Source organism: Eulemur rufifrons, chromosome 2, assembly GCF_041146395.1.
Source record: "Eulemur rufifrons isolate Redbay chromosome 2, OSU_ERuf_1, whole genome shotgun sequence".
Lineage (NCBI taxonomy): Eukaryota > Metazoa > Chordata > Mammalia > Primates > Lemuridae > Eulemur > Eulemur rufifrons.
In genome coordinates, this window is record NC_090984.1 from 17,428,113 (window position 1) to 17,450,955 (window position 22,843).

At 41.8% G+C, this 22,843-nt stretch overlaps 1 long non-coding RNA gene and 1 pseudogene across 2 annotated transcripts; both read right to left on the reverse strand.

Moving 5' to 3' along the window:
• Positions 1-3,039: 3,039 nt before the first annotated feature.
• On the reverse strand, positions 3,040-3,125 carry LOC138381241 (small nucleolar RNA U13; annotated as a pseudogene).
• A 1,666-nt stretch (positions 3,126-4,791) lies between these two features.
• Positions 4,792-22,408, reverse strand: LOC138402063 (uncharacterized). Of its 2 annotated transcripts, XR_011236608.1 has the most exons (4): positions 22,311-22,408; positions 6,550-6,676; positions 5,968-6,115; positions 4,792-5,605 (listed from the first exon to the last, which is right to left on the reverse strand). It is a non-coding gene; the product is annotated as an uncharacterized lncRNA (long non-coding RNA). The 2 variants fall into 2 exon arrangements; XR_011236607.1 differs by lacking the exon at positions 22,311-22,408 and having other exon boundaries at positions 6,550-6,734.
• Positions 22,409-22,843: the final 435 nt, after the last annotated feature.

The window sequence follows — 22,843 nt, forward strand, 5'->3', positions numbered from 1 at the left end:
AGGGTTTTTCTTTATGAGGCTCCAAGCTCCAAATTAGCCTGAGTTAAATATAACTCACGTGGCAGTCAGTGTGTTAAGGAATATAGTGACTCGGGCAAGAGACGTGGGAGCTAAGTGCTCTATACAGTTTTGCCTTCAAACGATTTTTCCTGAGAGCTACACATCCTCACAGAATGAGGGGCTTTGTAAAATGCTGGCAAGCAGAAATGAACAAACATGGCTTCTTTCTTTTGCTACTTTGTTTTTTGTTCCTCGAACACACAATGAAATTAGTGGTTCTCCTGTAGTCTCATTCCAGTACTGGGATTGGTAGTCTTTGAGTAATTTAAAATTTCAGTGATGGTGTGAAGCCAGTGTAGCACCTGGGATTTGGAGTAAGGGTTTGAGGCAAGTGACTCCAGCTGAGTCCACCGTTGAGCCTACAGAGGAGGCTAATAAAGGTGCAGTTTGGCTTTCTGAGAAACCTCTCCCCGTGCAGGGGGCCTCCAGCCAGAGCAACCACGGCAGGAGCTGTTTATGCTGGGAGTCCTCATGGAGGTTTGGAAGCGGGACTATCCTGTTGCAGATGCACTTGGGGGTGTTTCGTCCTTACCAGGGTTGCACTTGTGGTGGCCTTGGGGATGCTTCCTGATGGTTTAGCTTGGGTATGCACAGAGTTGGTGCAGAGTGTAATTTGTGCAAACTGAGAAAATCTGTGAAAATCAGACTTAAGAACAGATTGTTTGGGTTCCACTGTTGTCGAAAGAGTTTATGATCGTGAGACCCTTAACTGACTCCAGCTGAGAGTTTCCTGGGTGGTGAGCACTGGGGTCTTGGAGGAGGGAGCACTGCATTGCTACACTGTGAGGAGGGGGGAGGAAAGTGTGCAGACAACCAGAGATAAGTCCCCTGGGTTCTCAGGTTTCCCTCCTTCCCTAGGAGTGGCCCCCCAGGGGTACATCTCTACAGGGAGAGGCTGTCCCCCAAGCTTGGGAGGTTTCCCCTAACCTGGGGTTTCCTTGTGCACTGTGGGTGAAGCAGGTTGCTGATCTGAGCTGGTTCAAATGTTAGCTTTTCTTTTCCTTGTTTCCATTATAGAATCTTGTTGCCATATGATTGCCCAGGAACAGGTTGCGGAAATGCCCTTCTGCTCTTAGTTTGTTGAATGTTTTTGTCGTGAAAGGGTGCTGAATTTTGTGAAATGCTTTTACTGCATAAGTTGAGATGATCATGTGGTCTTTTTACTTTATTTTGTTAATGTGTTTTACATTAATTGATTTTCCTGTCTTGAACCACCCTTGCATTCGTGGCATAAATCCTGTCTGGTGTATAATCAATCACATGCTTCTGGATTCACTTGTCCAGTAGTTTGTTGAGGACTTTTGCATCTATATTCAAAAGCGTTTGGTCTGAAGTGTTTTGTTTTCTTTGTGTGTGGGATATCTTTGTCACGGTAATGGTGGCCTAAAGAAGGCTTTAGAGGTCAGGCACAGTGGCTCACTCCTGTAACCCCAGCACTTTAGGAGGCTGAGGTGGGAGGATTGCTTGAGGCCAGGAGTTGGAGACCAACCTGGGAAACATAGCGAGACTCATATCTACACAAAATAAAGTCATTAGCCTGGCATGGTGACACAAGCCTGTAGTCCCAGCTACTTGGGAGGCTGAGGCAAGAGCCCATTTACATTTTCTATTTCTTCTGTTAGTTTTGGTAGTTTGAATGTTTCTAGGAGTTTGTCTGTTTCATCTAGATTATCTAATTTTTTGGTGTACAGTTCATAGAATTCTCTTAAAATTTTTTTTTTTTTAGAGATGGGGTCTTGCTGTGTTGCCCAGGCTGGTCTTGAACTCCTGGGCTCAAGTGATCCTCCCACCTGAGCCTCCCAAAGTGCTAGGATTATAGGCATGAGCCACTGTGCCCCGCCTGTTGTTGTTTTCTTTCAATTATTTTTAATATACACTAAAATTCACTATTTTAAGTGTGTTTCTGTGTTTTCATAAATGCATATTTACACCACCACAATCAAGATAGAGAACATTCTATCACTCTCCAAACACTCTTGTGTTGTTCATTTGTATTCAACCCTCTACCCCTAACCACTGATCTGTTTTAGATCCCAGTATCTTTGCCTTTTCTAGAATGTTATGTAAATGGAACAATATGTAACCTTTTGAGCTCTGTTTGTAAAATTTGATCCAATATTTTTAAAATTACCTAACTATATTTGTCTTTTAGAGTTCTAAGAGTTTTTTTGTTTTTTGCTTTTTTTTTTTTTTGACAGAGTGTCACTCTGTTGCCCAGCTAGACTGCAGTGGTGTCATCACAGCTCACAGCAACCTCAAACTCTTTTTTTTTTTTTGAGACAGAGTCTCACTCTGTTGCCCAGGCTAGAGTGAGTGCCGTGGCGTCAGCCTAGCTCACAGCAACCTCAAACTCCTGGGCTCAAGCGATCCTACTGCCTCAGCCTCCCGAGTAGCTGGGACTACAGGCATGCGCCACCATGCCCGGCTAATTTTTTCTATATATATTTTTAGCTGTCCGTATAATTTCTTTCTATTTTTAGTAGAGGTGGGGTCTCGCTCTTGCTCAGGCTGGTCTCGAACTCCTGAGCTCAAACGATCCGCCCACCTCGGCCTCCCAGAGTGCTAGGATTACAGGCGTGAGCCACCGCGCCCGGCCAACCTCAAACTCTTGAGCTCAAGTGATGCTCCTGCCTCAGCCTCCCAAGTAGCTGGGACTACAGGCACACGTCACCATGACTGGCTAATTTTTCTATTTTTTTTTTTTTTTTTTGGTAGAGATGGGGTCTCCCTCTTGCTCAGGCTGGTCTCAAACTGCTGGCCTCTAGCAATTTTCCCACTTTGACCTCCCAGAGTGCTAGGATTACAGGCATGAGCCACGATGCCCAGCTAGAGTTCTGAGCTTAAAAACTTTTGACAGTGCTAAGTACAAGGGATGGCACATGATAGGCCTTCAAAACTGAGGGATTACATTATTACGATTACATTGAGGTATGTGAGACCAGGTTAAGATTCTGTGCTCTCTGCTATTTTTATCCTCCATGTCAGACGGGTAATGTGCCTCTGAGGAAGTCACATCTCACATGAGTGTGAAAGCCCAGTCATCATGCTTTAAACTACAAAAGGATTCTCTCTGTGCTTAACTTTCTTCATTTGTATGATGAGAGGGAAGACAGGGACAGGAGAGGAAATGAGATGATAATCAAATCACATTCTTCTCTGCAGTACTTAACATTGAGAAATGGACAAAATTTCACTTCTTTCCTCCTTAACAAAACACAGACCTATTACATTTTTTTCTCTTCCCTAACGTTTGGTGGCAGTCTGAAGTGGTTTTCTGGGGCTTTGTGGATCACTAAAACAAAAAGCTTCCAAGAGCTGAGGGCAGGATCCACAAGTTAGCAATGCAGTTAGTCTCTGTATCAGATGACTCATCTGCCATTTATGAAATTTCAAAAATTTAACATTTCATGTCAATTTTTAACATCCATTCAGATGCAAGAGCCACAGAATACAAAGGCTTTTTATAAAATCCCCACTCCTGTTTTTAACCATTGCAAACGTACTCAGACCCCTTGTAGTAAATGCAGCATTAACATTATGGCTGCCAAGGCGCATCCTGGTTAGAATGAAGGGGAGGTGGAGGAGCAGCAGGAGCTAGATTAAAATGCAGCTCACTGTGCACTGAGAAGAGCTGTAAGACACCCCATGATCCACATCAGTGGGAAGCCTCTGATGAGTGATAGCCATGTTCAAATTTGTGATCGCATATTGCGTAGCCTAAAAGTTTTAGCCATTGCAAAATTTAAGCTGAAGCATATCTGTTTATTTTTATGGGGATTCAGAACTGTTAACTCCATGAATGTACAACTGTGTATGTATGTATTGCTCCCCACTATTTACAAACAGCCCTGAGTAGTTACTCAGTTAATTTAGGACCTACTAGGTAGAAGAATATATGAATTAATGATGACGTCTTCACTAAGGCTGCTACTGTCTGTAGGGAAAATACATAGAACATCCATACATTGCCTGTTATCTCACTTGTTATAGTTTACTTTCCTGCAAAGCCCTTGTTTCCTTATAAAAACTTTGCCATTTGTGAACTGTCTTTGTCCACAAAAATGTAAGAGCAAGGACCCTAAGAACTTGTTTGTTTCATACTTCTATAGCCAGAACCTACAATGTCTTAATTAAATTGTGTACATTGTGAGACCAAAATGCTTGGTATATGAGGGATGCACAAAAATTAGCATCAAGTGAGGAGCATAGACTCTGTGTAGGTAGCAAAGGCTTGATTTGAACTTTGATCCTGTCTTTGTCCCTAACTCGGTTTGTGATCTCTGGCAATTTACTTAAATGTGCAAGCCTCAGCATTTACCTTATAACGTTTGATGAATAACTGAACTTTAAAATTTTAACTGTTACATCATAGAAAACAAAGCACAATCTGATACATACTAAGAAATATGTCAGTGTTTAGATAATAAGTGAGAAAGACCAAAAAGAAAAATTTGGAATGAAAGATGCTATATACGAAATAGGTACTTGATATCCATCCACTGTCTACCACACCAGGCTAGTAAGAAAATCGTAAAACTACACTTCAAATCACCATGGGTCCAATAAACTTCAAGACAAAAAGAGAAGAAATTTAAATGTAATAAAACCACTTAACTATTCAAATGTATGTTCTACAGCTAAAAGAATACTTTATTTCTTACATCAACATTTATTTTTGAAAGAGCTAGAAATTCATTACTTATGGGTCTACTTTATGAATGAAGTATTGACAAAGACAATAATACCATACTTACAACTTGTAAGTTATAAGTTGTCTCTCCTGGTGTGAATTTTCTGGAGCACCATACATGAGTTAACATGAGGTTTCCCCACACTACTTACAGTTACAGAATTTCTTTCTAGTGGGTGCTCTCGCATGTTTTAGAAAGAATGACTTGACAACTAAGGGCTTTTGAATATTACATACACTCATAGGCTGGCTGTCCTGTGTGTGTTCTCCTGTGGCTCCGAAAGGATGAGTGCCACTTGAAGGATTTTCGACACTGTTTACATTCCGGAGGTTTCTTTCCAGTATGCATTCTCACATGTTTCTGTAAGGGTGAGGACCACCTGAAGGCTTTCCCACATTGCTTACATTCATAAGGCTTCTGTCCAGTGTGTGTTCTCACGTGACCTTGATCTAGAAGAAGTGAAAGCCTTCCCACATTTTTCACATTTTTAGAGTTGGTCTTCAGTGTGAATTCTAACATGTTCTCTGAATGCTGACGGCCAAGTGAGGGCTTTTCCACATTGCTTACATCCATAAGGTTTCTCCCCAGTGTGAGGTCTTGCATGACAGCTTAGGTGTGAGGGACAAATGCAGGCCGGCTTACATTTCTGATATTGGTATGTTTTTTGTCCACAATGAGATCTGACATGCCTCTTAATAGAAGAAAGATGCATGAGAACTGTCCCACTCGGTGCACTCATATGGTTTTTCTCCAGAGGAAATTTTCTTGTACAGAGTCAGATTTGGCATGTGACTGACGGTTTCTCCACATTGATACCTTCATTATCTTTACAGAGTCTGTTCACCATATGATTTCTGTTAAAAATGAGAAGCATTTTATTTATGGTCTGTTCATTTACAATTTGTTAATATGTATTAATAAGTATTAGAACTACATTTCTAATTACATTTCAGTATACATGATGTTTTTTCTATTCTGAATTGTATTAAAGTAGAAGAGGGCTCAAGCATATTTATTAATGCAGTGTTTATTATACATGGGGTTTCCCTGTAATTACTAACTGAATTATGTTTTAAACTCTAATATCTAAGTCAAATCAAAAATTTTTAATTCTTATGGATAAACAAACTTGGCACTAAGCTTATAATTTTTTTAAGTTTCATGACATAATGAGATTCTATCTTGGAATATGCTTTCTCTTGTGAGTGCAACTCACCTCATATATGTCCCCTGGTTTTCCCAATTTTTTTCTAAAATGTAGGCACAGGAATTATTTCCAGTGAACTTTGGTATTTTCTGTTCCTTAGATATTTTTTCCCCATATGTATCCTGCTGAGAAACTGACCCATTGAATTTAAATTGATCTGAAACAAAAAAGTGAACAAATCTCATAAGAAAGGATACACATGAGGAAAGAAAGACATTGAGAAGTATAGCAGTTTGAACAGACACAAGGGGTCAAAATGTTCAGTGTTTCACTAAATACAATGAAATTATCACAGTCACAGGTTTCAAGCAAGAAACCTCTCTGTGATCCATAGTGACCAATGAAGCCTGTACCCATCCCAGTGATATTAAAGGAGCTTTAAATCCTTTAAACCAAGACAGAAGTAAAATCTGTTTAACACACAGGGATTCACTGTCACAGAATAATGATGTCTAGGTCCATGATGGCTGTGACCATGTCTGTCTTATTTACCAATGTATTGCCTTTCCATATTTCAAATCTTAGAAGAGCATTAGAGCAAGAAATACTTGTTCACCAAGTAACTAAGTGAGGGGATGATGTCACCCTTACCTACTGAGGCCAGGTTCCCGAAGGTTTCCAGCATCACATCTCTGTAGAGGTTCCTCTGGGGAGAATCCAGCAAATCCCACTCCTCCAAAGTGAAATCCACAGCCACATCCCCAAAGACCACTGAATCCTAAAAACATCCTACGTGTGTGTGCAGGAGTATGTGTGAGAATGAAAGCACTGGCAAACTGCACTCAATTCAGAAGCAATTCAAACAGGCCTCAGTGGTGTCCCAATGTCTATGATATGATACGATCTTCATGCTTACTTTCCTAATAAACTTAACAGCACCACTAACGCTCTGAACCTATCTCTACGTTTTTATTGTGACAACTTGTTTTATTTTCTTATCAGCGGGGTCAAGAAATACTATACAAATGAAATAAATTCTTCCATTTCAAATTGTGCAGTAAAGGGGTAACTCATCAGACCTCAGCTGTCCAAACCCTGCACATTTCACTGTGGACACATTTCACTCTAGGACAAGCCCTTGATTGGCTACTGGAAGAAAATTGTTAACACCTTGGAATACACTGCTTGATAAGTGTATTTTGTATAGGTGAAGGTGAAGCCTTGGGCCGTGACAGTTTATGCTAAAATGTGACTCATAAATGCCTGTTTTTGTCCACTTGGAGCCCTGAGCCACACTGTATCAGTTAGATCCCTGGAAGAGGTGGACACTGAATAGCTACGGTCAGTCAGTGGGGCAATGTGGCTGACCCTCAGTAAAACCCCTGGAGTCCAATGTGCGGGTGAAATCTGAGTAGTTAACATCTCATACACATTGTGATACATCATTGCTGAGAAAACTAAACTCTGCAACTCCATCAGGAGAGAATAACCTGAAGGTTGAGCCTGGTTTCTCCTGGAGTCTTTCTTTCCCTTGTGCCTTTTCCCATTGCTAATTTTTAAATGTATCCTTTCACTGTAATAAACTGCAACACTGAGTATAACAGCTTTTCTGAAATAAAGTATTTCTGTGAAATAAACACTTCTGTGAGTACTTGTAGTGAATACTTCATACCTGAGCATGTTTATAGGGACCCCAGACAGAGAAAACTATCAATTCCTATGACAAAAAAATAATTCAGAAGAGATGCTTAACAGATTAGAATTGGCAGAATAAAGAATTAGGTGAACTTTTGAAGGTAGACTAACAGAAATGATACAGTCTGAAGAACAGAATAAAGAATGAAGATAAGAAAAAACAGAGCCTTAGAGAAGTTGAGACACCATTAAGCATACCAACACACATGTAATGGCACTAGAACAAGGAGAAGAGAGGGAAAGCAGAAAAAAACTTCAAAGAATAATGGCTGATAGCACTGTAAATATATTGAAAAGCACCAACCTACACGTCCAAATGTTCAATGAACTCCAAGCAGGAAAATTACAAGGAGATCCACAGATAGGCACAGTAAAAATGGGAAAAGTCAAAGACAAGGAGAAAGTTTGGAAAGCAGCCAAAGAAAAATGACTTAAAAGGCATCTGCAATAATACTAAGAGCTGACTTCTTAGCAGAAGCAGTGGATGTCAGAAGGTAGTGGGATAACATTCAGAGCGCTCAAAGAAATAACTGTCAGTGCAAGGATTCTACATACAGAAAACTATCTTTTAGCACATTGACTGCCACACGAGGAAAAAAAAAATTTTCCCTTAGGGCCATGGTGTTTTATTACAAAAATTGGATAAAAACTTGGAAAACAAAATGATCCTTTCTAATTTAATTAAATTTTTTTAATTGTTTTCTGTGACTTATATATGTTTCACGAGGCCCCAGACTCAAAATTAGTATGAGTTAAATACAACACACGTGGCAGTTAATGTTTAAAAATGAAGGCAAAATGAATGCAGTTAAAAAAACCCAAAAGAATGTGCTGTCAGGAGAAGTACCTTTATAAAAAATAAAACAAACCTCAGTAAATTAAAAACAGAAATAACACAAAATATGTTCTCTGACCACAATGGAATGAAATTAGAAACCAATACAGAGAAAATATTTGGCAAATTCACAAACAGGTGGACAGTAACACACTCCTCCATAATAAATGGGCTGAAGAAGAAATCAAAAGGGAAATCAGAAAATAATCTGAAATGGATAAGAAATGAAGACATAATATACCAAAACTTATGTGAAGCAGCTTAAGAAGTACTGGGAAGGAAATTAATAGCACTAAAGAAAAGTTTGTAAATCAATAACCTAGTCTTCCACCTCAAGACACTAGAAAAAGAAAACTAAACCTAAGGTAATCAGGAAGAAGGAATTAATATTACAGCAAATAATAATGAAATAGAGAAAATCAATAAAACCAAAGCTGGTTCTTTGAAAAAAATCAAAACTGATTTAGCTAGATTGACAAAAACAAAAACAAAAAACTCAAATTAGTAGAAGCAGACATGAAAGAGGGAACATTACTACAAAACTTAAAGAAATAAAAAGGATTATTAAGAAATATGATGAACAATTAATTACATGCCAATAACTTAGGTAACTTAGATGAAACATTCTCAGAAAGACCTAAACTACCAAAATTGAATGCACCTACAATAAATGAAGAGACTGATTAGTAATAAAAAATATACTAAAAAAAAGAGAAGCCCACATCTCATTGGCTTGACCCCTGAATTCTACCAAAAATTTAAAGAAAATTGTTCACAGATGTTTACAAAAATCAGAAGAGCAAGGAACAATTTCCAACTCACTTTACGAGGCTGTTATTAACCTGGTACCAAAACCAGACAAAGACATCACAAGAAAACAACAGACCAATATTTCTTATGGTTATGGATGCTAAAATCCCCAACAAAATACTAGCAAACCAAATCCAGTAATATATAAAAGAATTATACATTGTGACCAGCTAGAATTTATCTCGGGAATGCAGGTCAGATTTAACATACCTCATAAGGCACTTGGATCCAGAATATATAAAGAACTCGCAATTTAATGATGAAAAGAAAAACCCAATTAAAAGGTGGGGAAAGGATGAGAGTAGACATTTCTCCAGGGAAGACAGACAAATGGTCAATAAGCACATGAAAAGATGTTCAACATCATTCTTTAGCAAGGAAATGCAAATCAAAACAACAGAGATACCAATTCCCACACACTACGGTGATTAAAATAAAGAAAAATTAGAAAATAAGTTTTGGCAAGGACGTGGAGAAACAGTAAATGTAGAAAACAGTTTGGCAGTTCCTCAGAACATTAAACAGATGGTTCCTCATTCCTAGTCCAGCACGTAAGGAGCTTGGAAGTCACCACTCCATCCTAGCACGTTAGAAGCTGAATAAACTGAAAAATCAACTCTTAGATCTATCAGAAAACTGATGTCACAGAGCAAACTCTGTCCCCCAAATTGGAGACAGATGGATATGCAGAATCACACCTTACCAGAACAGAAACCCATGAGCGAAAACCTCTGTGGGAACCAGTACTGGGTAGGACAGTCTGAACTATAATTGATGAATTGCTGCAAGTGCACTATGGATACGTCTGCGAGTTAGGAACCAGGGGCCCCCTGGTCTTAAGGGGGGGAGGTGTGTGCCCATACTTTTGTGACTTTTACCTCCAGGAGCTCTACCAGGATCTCACAGTGAAATTCAGAGACAATCCATTTGAGCTTCTGGCAGGTACAGGAGAAAAAGAATAATTTTGAAATAAGCTAAAGAATTTTGTTTTTAACAGGGCCTTCCCTCAAGAGAAACTATTTTACCAGAGCCTAATCTGTTGGGATTTTATCAGAGTCTAACTGACCTGGGGAAATAGAATTACCCAGCTCCAGCTTCCTCTGACTATCCTGCCCCACGTAAGAGGGAGGAGGAGGAAGAACTGAAAAGTGCTTGTGAAGTTCACAGGCCAGGGGCACAGGCTCACCAGAAGACTGAGACCTAACAGGATTATACAGTGCTTCCGCTCTGACCACACCTTACCACCACATTATTAAAGTCCTGTTTACTCAGTTCCTTTCACCCAGTACATTGTTTCCAGCTTTCAACAAAAAAATAGAAGGTATACTAAAATGCAAAAGACATAGAGCAAGCCTCAGAACCAGACTCAGATATGGCAGGGATGTTGGAATTGTCAGACTGGGAACATAAAACAACTATGATTAATAGGTGAAGAGCTCTAACAGTAAAAGTAGACAACATGCAAGAACAGATAGGTAATATAAGCAGAGAAATGGAAATTCAAAGAAAAGGATAAAAAAATGCTAAAGATAAAAAAACCCAAAAGAAATGGAGAATGACTTTCATAGATTCAGTAGACTGGCTGTGGCTGAGGAAAGATTCTTTGAGCCTGATGATATATCAATAGAAACTTTTAAAAGTGAAAAGCAAAGAGAAAAAAAGACTGAAATATAACAGAGGAAACTACTATGGGACAACTACAAAAGGTGTAACCTATGTGTAATTGAATATTAGAAGAAGAACAGAACATAATATTTGATACAATAATAAGAGAATTTCCCCAAAATTAAGGTCAGATACCAGACTACAGATCCAGGATACTCAGAGAACACCAAGTAGGGTAAATGTAAAAAAACAAAACAAAACAAAACCACCTCACAAAACTCCACACCCAGGAATATCATATTGAAATTGTTCAAAATCAAAGAAAAAGAAAAAAGTCTTGAAAGAAGCCAGGGGAAAAAAACACCTTACCTACAGAGAGCGACAAAAAGAATTACATAAAATGTCTCCTCGGAAACTATGCAAGCAAGAAGAAAGTAAAGTGAAAATCCTCACCAACCTAGAATTCTGTATCCTGTGAAATTATGCTTCAACCTCAAGGAGAAATAAAGATTCTCAAACAAAAATTGAGGGAATCTGTAGCCACGTGCATTACAAGAAATGTTAAAAATACATTCTTCAGAGAGAAATGTGGATCTACACAAAGGAAAAGCATCAGAAAAAGAATAAGTAAAAATAAAAACTTTTATTTTTATTGTTCCTAAGTGATCTATAACATATTGTTCAAAATAATAATAGCAACAGTGTATTCAATACCTATACCTATAAGTGAAATAAATGACAGCAATGATACAAGGGAAAGGAAAGAGAAATACAGAATAATTATTACAAGGTTATTTGCACTAACTGTGAAACAGTATAGTGTTATCTGAAAGTGGATTTGGATTGGCTGTAAGTGTATATTGAAAACTTTAGGGCAATCACTTAGAAAAGGAAAAAGTATAATTGAAAAGAAAGGAGAGGAAATGGAATTATATAAAATGCTCAATTAAAACCACAAAAAGCAAAAAAGAGATGAGAAAACCAGGAACAAAGAACAAGGGCAGCAAGTAGAAAACAGTAACAGGCCGGGCGCGGTGGCTCACGCCTGTAATCCTAGCACTCTGGGAGGCCGAGGCGGGTGGATCGCTCGAGGTCAGGAGTTCGAGACCAGCCTGAGCAAGAGCGAGACCCCGTCTCTACTAAAAATAGAAAGACATTATATGGACAACTAAAATATATATATACAAAAAAAAAAAAAATTAGCCGGGCATGGTGGCGCATGCCTGTAGTCCCAGCTACTCGGGAGGCTGAGGCAGTAGGATCGCTTAAGCCCAGGAGTTTGAGGTTGCTGTGAGCTAGGCTGACGCCACGGCACTCACTCTAGCCTGGGCAACAAAGTGAGACTCTGTCTCAACAAAAAAAAAAAAAAAAAAGAAAAAAAAAAGAAAACAGTAACACATATGGTAGATATTAATCCAGCTATATCAACAGTCACTTAGCAGATTGTCAGAGTGGATCAAAAAAACTAGACCCAACTATATGTTGTCTACAAGAAACCCACTTAAAGACACATATAGATTAAAAGTAACAGGATAGAAAAAGATAAAACCACGTTAACACCATTCAAAAGAAAGCTGGAGTACATATACTAATGTCAGAGTAGGTAAAAACTGCTAGAACTGCAAGGAAAAACATATGAATCCACCATTATAGTTGAATAATTCAACACCCCTCTATTAGAAATGAACAGATAGAGTAGGCAGAAAATCATTAAGGGCATAGTTGGACTCAATACTGCTAATCAACTGGGTGTGATTAACATCTATAGACTAATTAATAGCACCACCAATCAATTGGATGTAATTATCTATAGGCTGCTTCACACTGATTCTAAAGTTTACATGGAGTTTACATTACAAAATACCAACGCAACACTGAAGTGAAAGATCAAAGTTGGGGGACTGACACTATTCACCTTCAAGACATACTGTAAAGTTACAGTAATCAGGACAGTGTGATATTGGTTAAAGAATGTACAAATAGATGAGTGTAACAGATTAGAGAGCTCCCAGATAGAAACATAGAGTCAACTGATCTTGGCAATACAATGGAGAAAAGATAGTCTTTTCAATAAATGGTGCCAGACAACTGGCTATCACATGCAAAAAAATGAATCTATACACAGACTTTAAGCTCTTCACAAAAATTAATTCAAATGGATCACAGACCGAAAGGTAAAACAAAACTATAAAACTCCCAGAAGATAACTTAGGAGAACATCCAGATGACCTTGGGTTTGGCAATGACTTGCCAAATATAACAACAAAGCGTGGTCCATGAAAGAAATAATTAAGCTGCACTTCTGTTCTGCAAAAGATACTGTCAAGAGAATGAGAAGACCAACCACGGATTAGAAGAAAATATTTGCAAAAGACATACCTGATCAAGGATTGTTATCCAAAATACAGGACACAAAGAATGCTTTAAAAACTCAACATTAAGAAAACAACTTTTTAAAAATGAGCTAAAAACCTTAAGACACCTCACTAAAGAAAATAGATGAAAAATAAGCATATGAAAAAAATGTTCCACATCGGATGTTACAGGGGAAACGCAAATTAAAACAATGAGATACCACTATGCACCTATTAGAACACCAAAATCCAGAATACTCACAGTACCAAATGCTGGCCAGGATGTACAGCCACAGGAACTCTAATTAATTGCTAGTGGGAATGCAAAATGGCGTTTTGGAAGAGTTTGGTGGTTTCTTATAAAACTAAACATACTTTTACGATCCATTCCAGCAATTGCACTCCTTGATATTTACCCAAAGGGGTTGAAAACTTATGTCTACATAAAATCCTGTACACAGATATATTTACAGCAGATTTGTTCATAACTGTCAAAACACAGGGACAATGAAGACATCCTTCAGTAGGTGAATGGATTAATAAACTGGTACATCAAGACAACTGAATGTTAACTGGTGTTAAAAGGAGATGAGCTACCAAGCCATGAAAAGACAGAGACATTGAAATGTGTGTTACTAAGTGACAGAAGCCAGACTGAAAAGGCTACATACAGTTTGATTCCAACTGCATGACGTTCTCAAAAAGGTAAAACTATGGAGACAGGAGAAAGATAAAGGTGGTTGTCAGGGTTAGCAGGGCAGGGAGGGAGGAACAGGGAGAGCAGCAAGGATTTTTTACGACAGTGAAATCACCCTATATGACACTACAATGGTGGATACGCGTCATTCACATTTGTGAACACTCTCACAATATACAACCAAGAGGGAACCCCAACGTAAACTGTGAACTTTGGGTGACACGGATGTGTCAGTGGAGGTTCACCAGTTGTAACCAGTGCACCACTCTGGTGTGGGACGTTGACAGTGGGGAAGGCTGTGCATATAGGGGCAGGAGGCATATGGGAACTTTCTCTACTTTTTGTTTAATTTTGCCCTGAACCTAAACTGCTCTAAAAAATAAAGTCTATTAAAAAAGAAAGAGATAAACATGGCGTTATCAAATGGCCCAGCAATTCCACTCCTAGATATAGACTGAAGAAATCTGAAAACAGATATTCAAAGAAATATTTGTACCCAAATGTTCATATCACTATTCATGATAGTCAAAAGGTGGAAACAACCCAAATGTCCGTCACCTGATAAATGGGTGAACGAAGGGTGGTGTGTTTACACAGTAATCACTCAGCCACGTAAGGAATGAAGCACTGACAGATGGTACAACACGGAAGACCCTTGGAAAACATTGTGCTCAGTGAGAGAAGCCAGACACAAAAGAATACATGGTGTGTGATTCCATTTATGTGAGACAGAACCGCAAATCCACAGACAGAAAGTGGATGAATCATTTCTTAGGGCTGGGGAAGGGAATATGGGGGAATAGGAAGGTGATAGCTAAACAGTATGGGGTTTCTTTTTGAGGTGATGAAAATATTCTAAAGTTGGCCGTGGTCTTGGTCACACCATTCTGTGAATATACTAAAAAACCATTGAAATGTACACTTCATATGGGTGAATTGTATGATATGTAAATTACACATCAATAAAGCTTTTTTAAAAGAAAAGAACATATAAATAGCATGGAGTTCATTGTCTTCCTCAAAAACATTAGATACAAAATGAAGATGCCCATTACCTCACCCCTGATCAACATATTAGATCCACTGCCACTAGAATACAAATTGATAAGAATTATAAAAGAAAAACTTGCCTTTATGCATACCTCTTAAGAATTATGCATGTAAAACCCCAACAGAACAAAAAGATAATCACAGAATAAGATTTTTAGCAAGATTCCAAGAAGCTGCATTATGTTTTTACTTAATAGCAATAGCTGGAAAATTAATGTTTAAAAACTAATATATGTAGGGAAAGATCCAAAGTTAAATAAGTACTTAGCAAGTCTAGTGAAGGATAGAAAAATCCCCAGCTGGGCCTGTAGTCCTAGGTACTTGGGAGGCTGAGATGGGAGGATTGCTTGAGCCCAGGAGTTTGAGACCAGCCTGGACAGTATAGAAAGACCCTGACTCTACAAAAAAAAATTAAAAAGAAGATCCCAATGGAGAAATTAAAACATTATTGGGCAATAAGAACTGGGTAATATCAAACATGGAAAGATGGTGCAAGTTCTTAGTATAATTCTATGTCACCAAAATGTTGGATCTCCCACAAGACTTACAGTCTTTATAAAATTCCATCATATCTTCAAATGAGACTTTTTAGTACTTAAAAAAAAAATGTACTTTCCAAACCTAATGGGAAGAAAAAATGTCTAAAAATAGCCAAACTTTTCTGAAGAACAAGCTTACCTAATACAGGGCAAGGATTTTAAAACTATTAGTCTGAGCGAGAGACAGTATTAGCAGCAGAACAGACAAATAAAACAATGGGAAAATGGACATATCTGTGAAATAATCATAAACAATTAAAATACTGTAGCTTTTAGAAACAGAAGACAGGGGACAAATAAGTGATAATGATGTTAGGAGGTGGAGGAGGGTAGCTGGCTTTGGGTGCCAGAGAGGGATTTTGGATTTTAGGGATTTAATTCCAGCCTTAGGAGAGGACAGGCTGGGGGATCTGTGACAGAACTTTCCATACGGAGTTGAGCCACTGTGTCACGTAAAACTGAAGGCCCCACCGCGTCATTCACATTTCAGGTCACTATTTTTTAAGAACCCGCCAGGGAGGAACCATGCCTCATTTGCCAGCACCCACGAGTTTAGAGCAAGCCTCGTCCTTACTAGGTGTGTTTGGGCTTTGAAGGCAACATAGTCCTTATTTACAAACTTTAGTCTAACCCATCTGTGCTGTCCCAAACCAGGCCACTCTGGATGGGCAACGAGAGGTTCTAGATTCCGTCCAAAGTGCACTGACAACAGGACTCCACTGCGTCTCCCCGCCCCAGACTCCTGCTCTGTGGAGGCTACTGATGCCTCCGAGAGTCTGAGAGCACCCTGATGACAGTGGATTGCCCGGGGGCATCTGCTGCAAGACACTGCCACCCAGTGCTACGCATCCCTAGAGCAGTCGCTGCTGGCCACACGCCGGGCCCCGCAGGAGAACGTGGCTCTCCCAGGTCCCGAGCCTGCGCCTCTGCACCCAGCCGCCCCGATGTCTGGGGCCAGGCGGGCTCGCACATCCAGAGGCCTCTTTGCCGACACGACAGTGGTATCTACAGGCAGAGGCAAACCTTGGCTCTAGGCCCATCCCACCCGAGGACAGTCCTGTGGATGCAGGACACGATGGCACCCAGGAACTGTCCAAAACACTCTAACCACAAACAGTGACAGCTACTGCTCAGGAGCTTTACAGGAAGGATGACACTCCCTGGCAGCCACGGCAGCTGATGACACTTGGCTTTGGACTATTTCTTGGCCAGCCACGGACAGCGTGGTTTCCTTAAAGGGGCTGCTTGTTGCACGTGGGTGGACAACAGTGGCAAGGCTGAGAGACAGGACGTTAAAATAATCAATAACGTTGCTTGACTCTTTGCACTGAGCCCCAGAACCCCACTCTCACTTCCTCCTGGCTCTCCCGAGTGCCCTGAGAGGACTGAGGTGCAGGCTCTTCCAAGGCCACTTGTCTTAACTAAAGTGTGTCGCTTGGGCATTTGGCTTCCGAACTTCACACTCAAATTCACATTGAATGGGATAAGACGCAATTCCGTCATTGTGAATTAGAATAGAGAGACCGGATCCATCTGTGTTGTTTGTTAACAGCTTTTCAAACCCCACCCTCCTCCTCCCCTGCCCCACGTCAGGTAACCAGACAAGGAGGTCCCCAAGGGCCACTCATCCTGCGATGCTGTGAGCATTAAGGTCAAGGTGCAAGAACCCCCAGCCTCACTCCCAGCTACCACAGGGGCCTCACCCCATCCCTGCTCCCCTTGCGCCACCTGGACCAGCCGACCCGCCCTGATCTGCCCAGATTACTGAATATTTTGTTCCCCTCTCGATGGGTGGGTCTTGACACTGAATCCATTTTGAGTGGGGTGGGGGTTGGCACCCCTAAAAGGGCAACCATGAAGCAAAATCATGAGACAGGCAGACTGGCCGGTTTCCTGCTTTGGTGTCCAGAGGAGGGGAGATGCCCTTGCTCTAGCTGCGGCTGAATTCCTAGCCAACTAGAAGCAGGAGACCAAAAACCTGCTTTAGAGGGCCGGGGACTCACCCGGAGGTCCCCGCAGGCACAGTGAGGTTAAGCTCCAACTTACGGTAACCTTTTCCTCATTTTAATAGTAAAAATCGCCCCCCCCCCCCCCCCCCCCGGGGTGCAGACTTAAAATGCTAATGCTACATACAATGCATGAAGCAGTTTGTAAAGCTACTGCGCAGGTGCTAGAAACCCCCGCCACACACACGCTTTGTCCCAACCCCCTCAGAAGAGCCCTATAAAACCAACCCCCACACTGTCCTTGCGGAGCAGCCCAAACTTTTCCTTCCCCAGTGCCAGCTCCCTTGTGCACAGCTGAGTAAACTTTGTAAACTTTTTTCTTTGTTGCTACGTCTGGTGGTCTCTCTTGATTCCTATCCTGGGACGTCCCAAGAAGCCAGGGACGACAGTAACGAGGCTAAGACATCTGATGCTTAAGACACCTACATAGCGTTTGCAGAAGCGCCGGTCGTGATGGGGGAGAGAACCCCGCTGCTGCTACTCAGTGGCTACAGGCACTGGGATCCCCAGGTGACAGTGGTGTGGTCCCATAGGGGGGCAATACTGGGCGACGAGAGTGACTGAACCAGCATTCCATGGAAAACGACTATCACCGTGAGAACAAGAAACCCGACACACGGTGGTACACACAGTACTCCGCCTCCTGCGTTCAAAATCAGCCCTGCGGAAATCACACATATGGACTCCGGGGTGCAGGCACTCAACTCACCCAGAGAGGCCTGGCCCGGGCGGTGCTCTCCAGCGGGGTGTCTGCGTGAAGGCTTCTCCGAGTCTTGGTCTGGCTTGCCTTACACAGAATCTCACTCTAGAATGTTTTGCTTGATTCTGCAATTGTTTACACATTTTTCTATATATTATACTATACAATGAAATATTATGAAATCCGTTTTTTGTTTGTTTGTTTGTTTGTTTTTGAGACAGAGTCTCACTCTGTTGCCCGGGCTAGAGTGAGTGCCATGGCGTCAGCCCAGCTCACAGCAACCTCAAACTCCTGGGCCTAAGCGATCCTCCTGCCTCAGCCCCTCAAGTAGCTGGGACTACAGGCATGCGCCACCATGCCCAGCTAATTTTTTCTCTATATATTTTTAGTTGTCCAGATAATTTCTTTCTATTTTTAGTAGAGACAGGGTCTCGCTCTTGCTCAGGCTGGTCTCAAACTCCTGACCCTGAGCGATCCACCCGCCTCGGCCTCCCAGAGTACTAGGATTACAGGCGTGAGCCACCACGCCCGGTTTTTATAATTTATCCCAATGCCACATTAAAGGAAAAATCATCTGAACAGATGAAGAAAAAGATGTATTAGTCCCAATGCACCCATGTAAAATCTCTTAGCGGGTTAGGACGAGCACAGCTTGACAGAAGGCATAATGAAAGGCAGTGTTCCTTAAAGAACATACAAATGACATAAAGTACAACCCATTACCAATAAAATTAAGTACAAAAGGAATCCTATGACCTCCTTCCTACTAGCATTGCACTAGAGGTCCCATCCAGAGCCAGAGAAAACATAAGAATTATAACAGAAGAAAAAAGTTGCCTCTGTTCATAGCTCAAAGTATGATATATGCGAGCCCCATAGAAACATGAAGAAAACCAGAGCTGCAATTTAGCAAGCTTCCAGAGTGCAAATGCAATATAAAAATAAACCTCAGTATATTAGGATTTGAATTACTAGCAATAAGCAGTTTAAAAAACTTTTTAGAACATAGACTATAAAAACTACCTTAAATTACAACTTTTCAATGTATTACAAATTTTAAGTGTTACAGTGTGTCTAATGAAGGATATAAAATGATCATCATGGAAAAATTATAAAACACTGAATGACATCAAAGTAGAATGGAAAGAGGGCACACGTTCTCAGAAAGAAAACTTTACGCCACCATGACTGCAGAGCTCTCAAATAGATCTAGGATTTTAACAAAACTCCATTAAATCCAAAACCAAATTTATTTATTTATTTTTTGGAGCAAAAACAAGTTTATTGAAGTAACAAACAGGAAGGTTTGCTCTACAGGCAGAGCAGCAGCTGTCTCTCAGAGCAACAGAAAACAGCCTGTTCTGCTTTTTAATTTATGAAAAACTACTTCTAAGAATTGAAATGAAAGACAAATATCCAAGAATAGCCAAGTTTTCCACAGAACAAGATGGAGGGACTTTCCTAAAACACATCAAGGCATTTAAAACACAATAGTAATTAGGAGAGGATGGTATTAGCAGCAGCAGGATGGACAAATCCGTCAATAAAAAGGAACAGAAATCTCTGAAACGGGACCATCTATTCATGGTGCCTGAACCTGTAACAGCAGGTGTCACCCACAGTGGTGGAAATGAGGGACATTTGAACACCTGGGGCAAGAACAGCTGGTTATCAGTGGGGGAATAAGGGATGTTCACGTCAACCCCATGTACAATAATATAATGCAGATCTCACTGTGAACGACAAAAGGGAACACTCAGCAGAAGTTAAAGTCAAGTGTTATGACTTCTAAGTACAGAGAGTGTTCATATATACACATGTATATACACACACAAAACAATAAGCTACAAAGGAAGAGACTGACAAATTCAGTTCTATTCAAATTAAGAAGAGTCCCCTCACCAGCACAGAATAAAGGGAATGAAAAGGTAAACCACAAACAGAGAGAGAGAGTATTTGCAGTACCTGCAAATGAAAAGGCATGAGAAGAAACATAAGAAAGCAATACGCAGACAGATGAATTAAAGGTGAGGAAATGTACAGACTATTTCACAGATGATGAAATACCACATAGGAAAAATGCTCACATTCAATGGTAACCAGTAAAAAGCAATATATAATCACAAGCAGATCCTATTTCATACACTAGATGGACGGAAGTTAGATAATTGCAAGTGCCGGTGATCACGTGGAAGGAATAAACACATAGTCACGAGGGGGCGGGGCGGTCAGTTCACACCCTCCACCAGCATTTTCTACTAAAGTTAAACTTACTCATAATCTACAACGCCACAGTTTTCCTCTCAAGTGTAGAAAGTTAGGATGCATTTTGCACTTGGAGACAGAAGCAAGGATGACCATCGTAGCATTGTTGAGTACATCAAAAAATCAACTCGAAATAACCCAAGCCCCAGAAGCCCCGGATGGATGAGCTAACTGGGCACCCACAGCCTCGGATGCCAGCGTGTGCACAGGACCAAGGCAACAAAACCACGGGAAAGCCTTTGGGGGGGGGGGGGCAAAGGGGGGTAGTGACAGTAATATTCTGGTTGAAATTTAAAAGGAGGCAAAATTAAACAAAGCCCTACTTGGTGATAAATAATAGATGGTAAAGTTAGAATGTGGATGGTGGTCACCCTGGGGGCAGGAGAGAGATGAACAAATATTAACAAATAGCCAAGGCCTATTTGCTTATCAGAATGGTGAGGCCGCTTGTGTTCATATTATTAAACCTTAATGCAAAAACCAAACCAGCTGTGTAGAAACAGCCCCGGGGCAACTGCAAGTGCAACCTCAGAAGGGACAAAGTGCCCCCAAGCACATCTCCAGGCTGATGGCCCTTGCAAAGATCTGTAGCCTCTCTGGGCACAAACAGCTCCTGCTGTGGCTGTTCTGAGCATCTGAAGGGCCCCTGCCCGGGAAGGCGCTGGAGCAAGGCCCAACTGCGCCTTCTTTGCCCTGGTAGCGGGCTCGCGGAGACGCAGCTGGAGTCACTGAGCGCAGGCCTCGCCTCCCTACCCCAGGTGCTACAGACACCTGCTTCACTTTAACACACTGACTGCCACACACACACAAAAATCAGAAACTTTTCTTTGGGGCCACAGTGTTTTACTATGAAAATAGAATAAAAACTTTTGAGTGTAATTTAAAGGTAAACGTAAATAGAAAAACGAAATCTATTGACCTCTATTTATTGAATCCACGTTTACAGAATTAAATTATCAATACTAATTGTAACAATAAGAACATCAACAAGTAAGATTTTATATATGCTTCACATGGCCCCGGGGTCAAAACTAGAGGGAATTAAATACAACTTTCGTGGCTATCAATGTGTTAAATGACACAAAGACCCCCCTCCCAGTGTCCAAGGCAAGAGAATCACGACTTTCATCCTGTGCTCAAGTAAGGAAAGGAAATTCAGGAATTCAGGAAATTCAAAGGCATTTTTTATAGCATGAAGTCACTGGAAAATGCTTACCCCTCTCAGAAAACAGATACTGCATAATTACTGCCCTCACGACAACAAACTGTAAGTTACTCAGACTCGCACACTCCTCAGTTGTACGGGTCACATTTTGGAAAATTTGCAGTAGTGACGCCCAGATGAACAGAAATGGAACAGAGTCACACACTGTCACAAAATCTGCCCTTGTGTGAAAGAGTAACTACGGTTTTTAGGAACATTTCAATCCATCTCTTCATCTGCTTTTAGGCATGTAACCACGGACGTGCTGTTTCCCCACGGTTGTAGTGGGACAGGGAACATTCCCGAGTGATTCCCCCGTGGCATCTAGTTGCGCTCCAGAGAAACCGGAGGCAGCACCGGGGGGCGAAGGGCAGACCTGGGAAACTTCCTGTTCCCGCTGAGCAGAAGGACCAAGGCCGGCAGAAGACGTTGCTTTACATTTACTCAAACTTGCCGCCCCAGTAAAGGAATCCTCAGGGCTGCGCTGGACACACCTGACAGTCCCCAGGTGTGGGACCAGGTGGGACCAGAGCAGGGCACTCCCGCTCCCGAGGCTGGCCCCGCAAACCGCCCCCAAAGCCCACTCGCCCGGGCTGTCCCCCGCACTGCCCCGGTCCCATCGCCCCCGCCGCCCCCGGCCCCACGCACTCACCACGTCCCGCCGGCTCCTGGGCTCTCCCGGGCGAGCTCCGCGGCCCGTGCAGGTGAGCGCGCCGCGGTCGGGGACACCTGGGCAGCCCAGGGCAAGTTGGGCTCGAGCACCCCTGGCAAAGCCTTTGATTGGACACTGCTTCAGACCTAAATAACGGTTCCGCCCCGCCCCAGCGCCTTGATTGGACAGTTGTCAGGCTCTGGGGCCTCTGATTGGGTAGCTCTTCCAGCCCCCAACCCGTAATCTCTGATTGGACGATAACTTCCGACTCCGCACCGCCCTCTGCAGTCTGCGCTACAGGCGCGCTGCGACCACCCGTGGCTGACCCCGCAGGTGACCTTCACATCTGGGGGAACTCGGTCCGGCCCAGGGCGGACACCGGCCTCTCCCCGCAGGCGGCGGCCCCTCCCAGACGCGCGCGGGAACTCCAGACTTTGCTTTTTGCTTGACATACTTCAGATCAGGCAATCCCCCGACTCCCTGGGTGCCGAGTGCTCGCGAGAAGTTGGACCCCTGCAGCCCTAGTCTGCTCA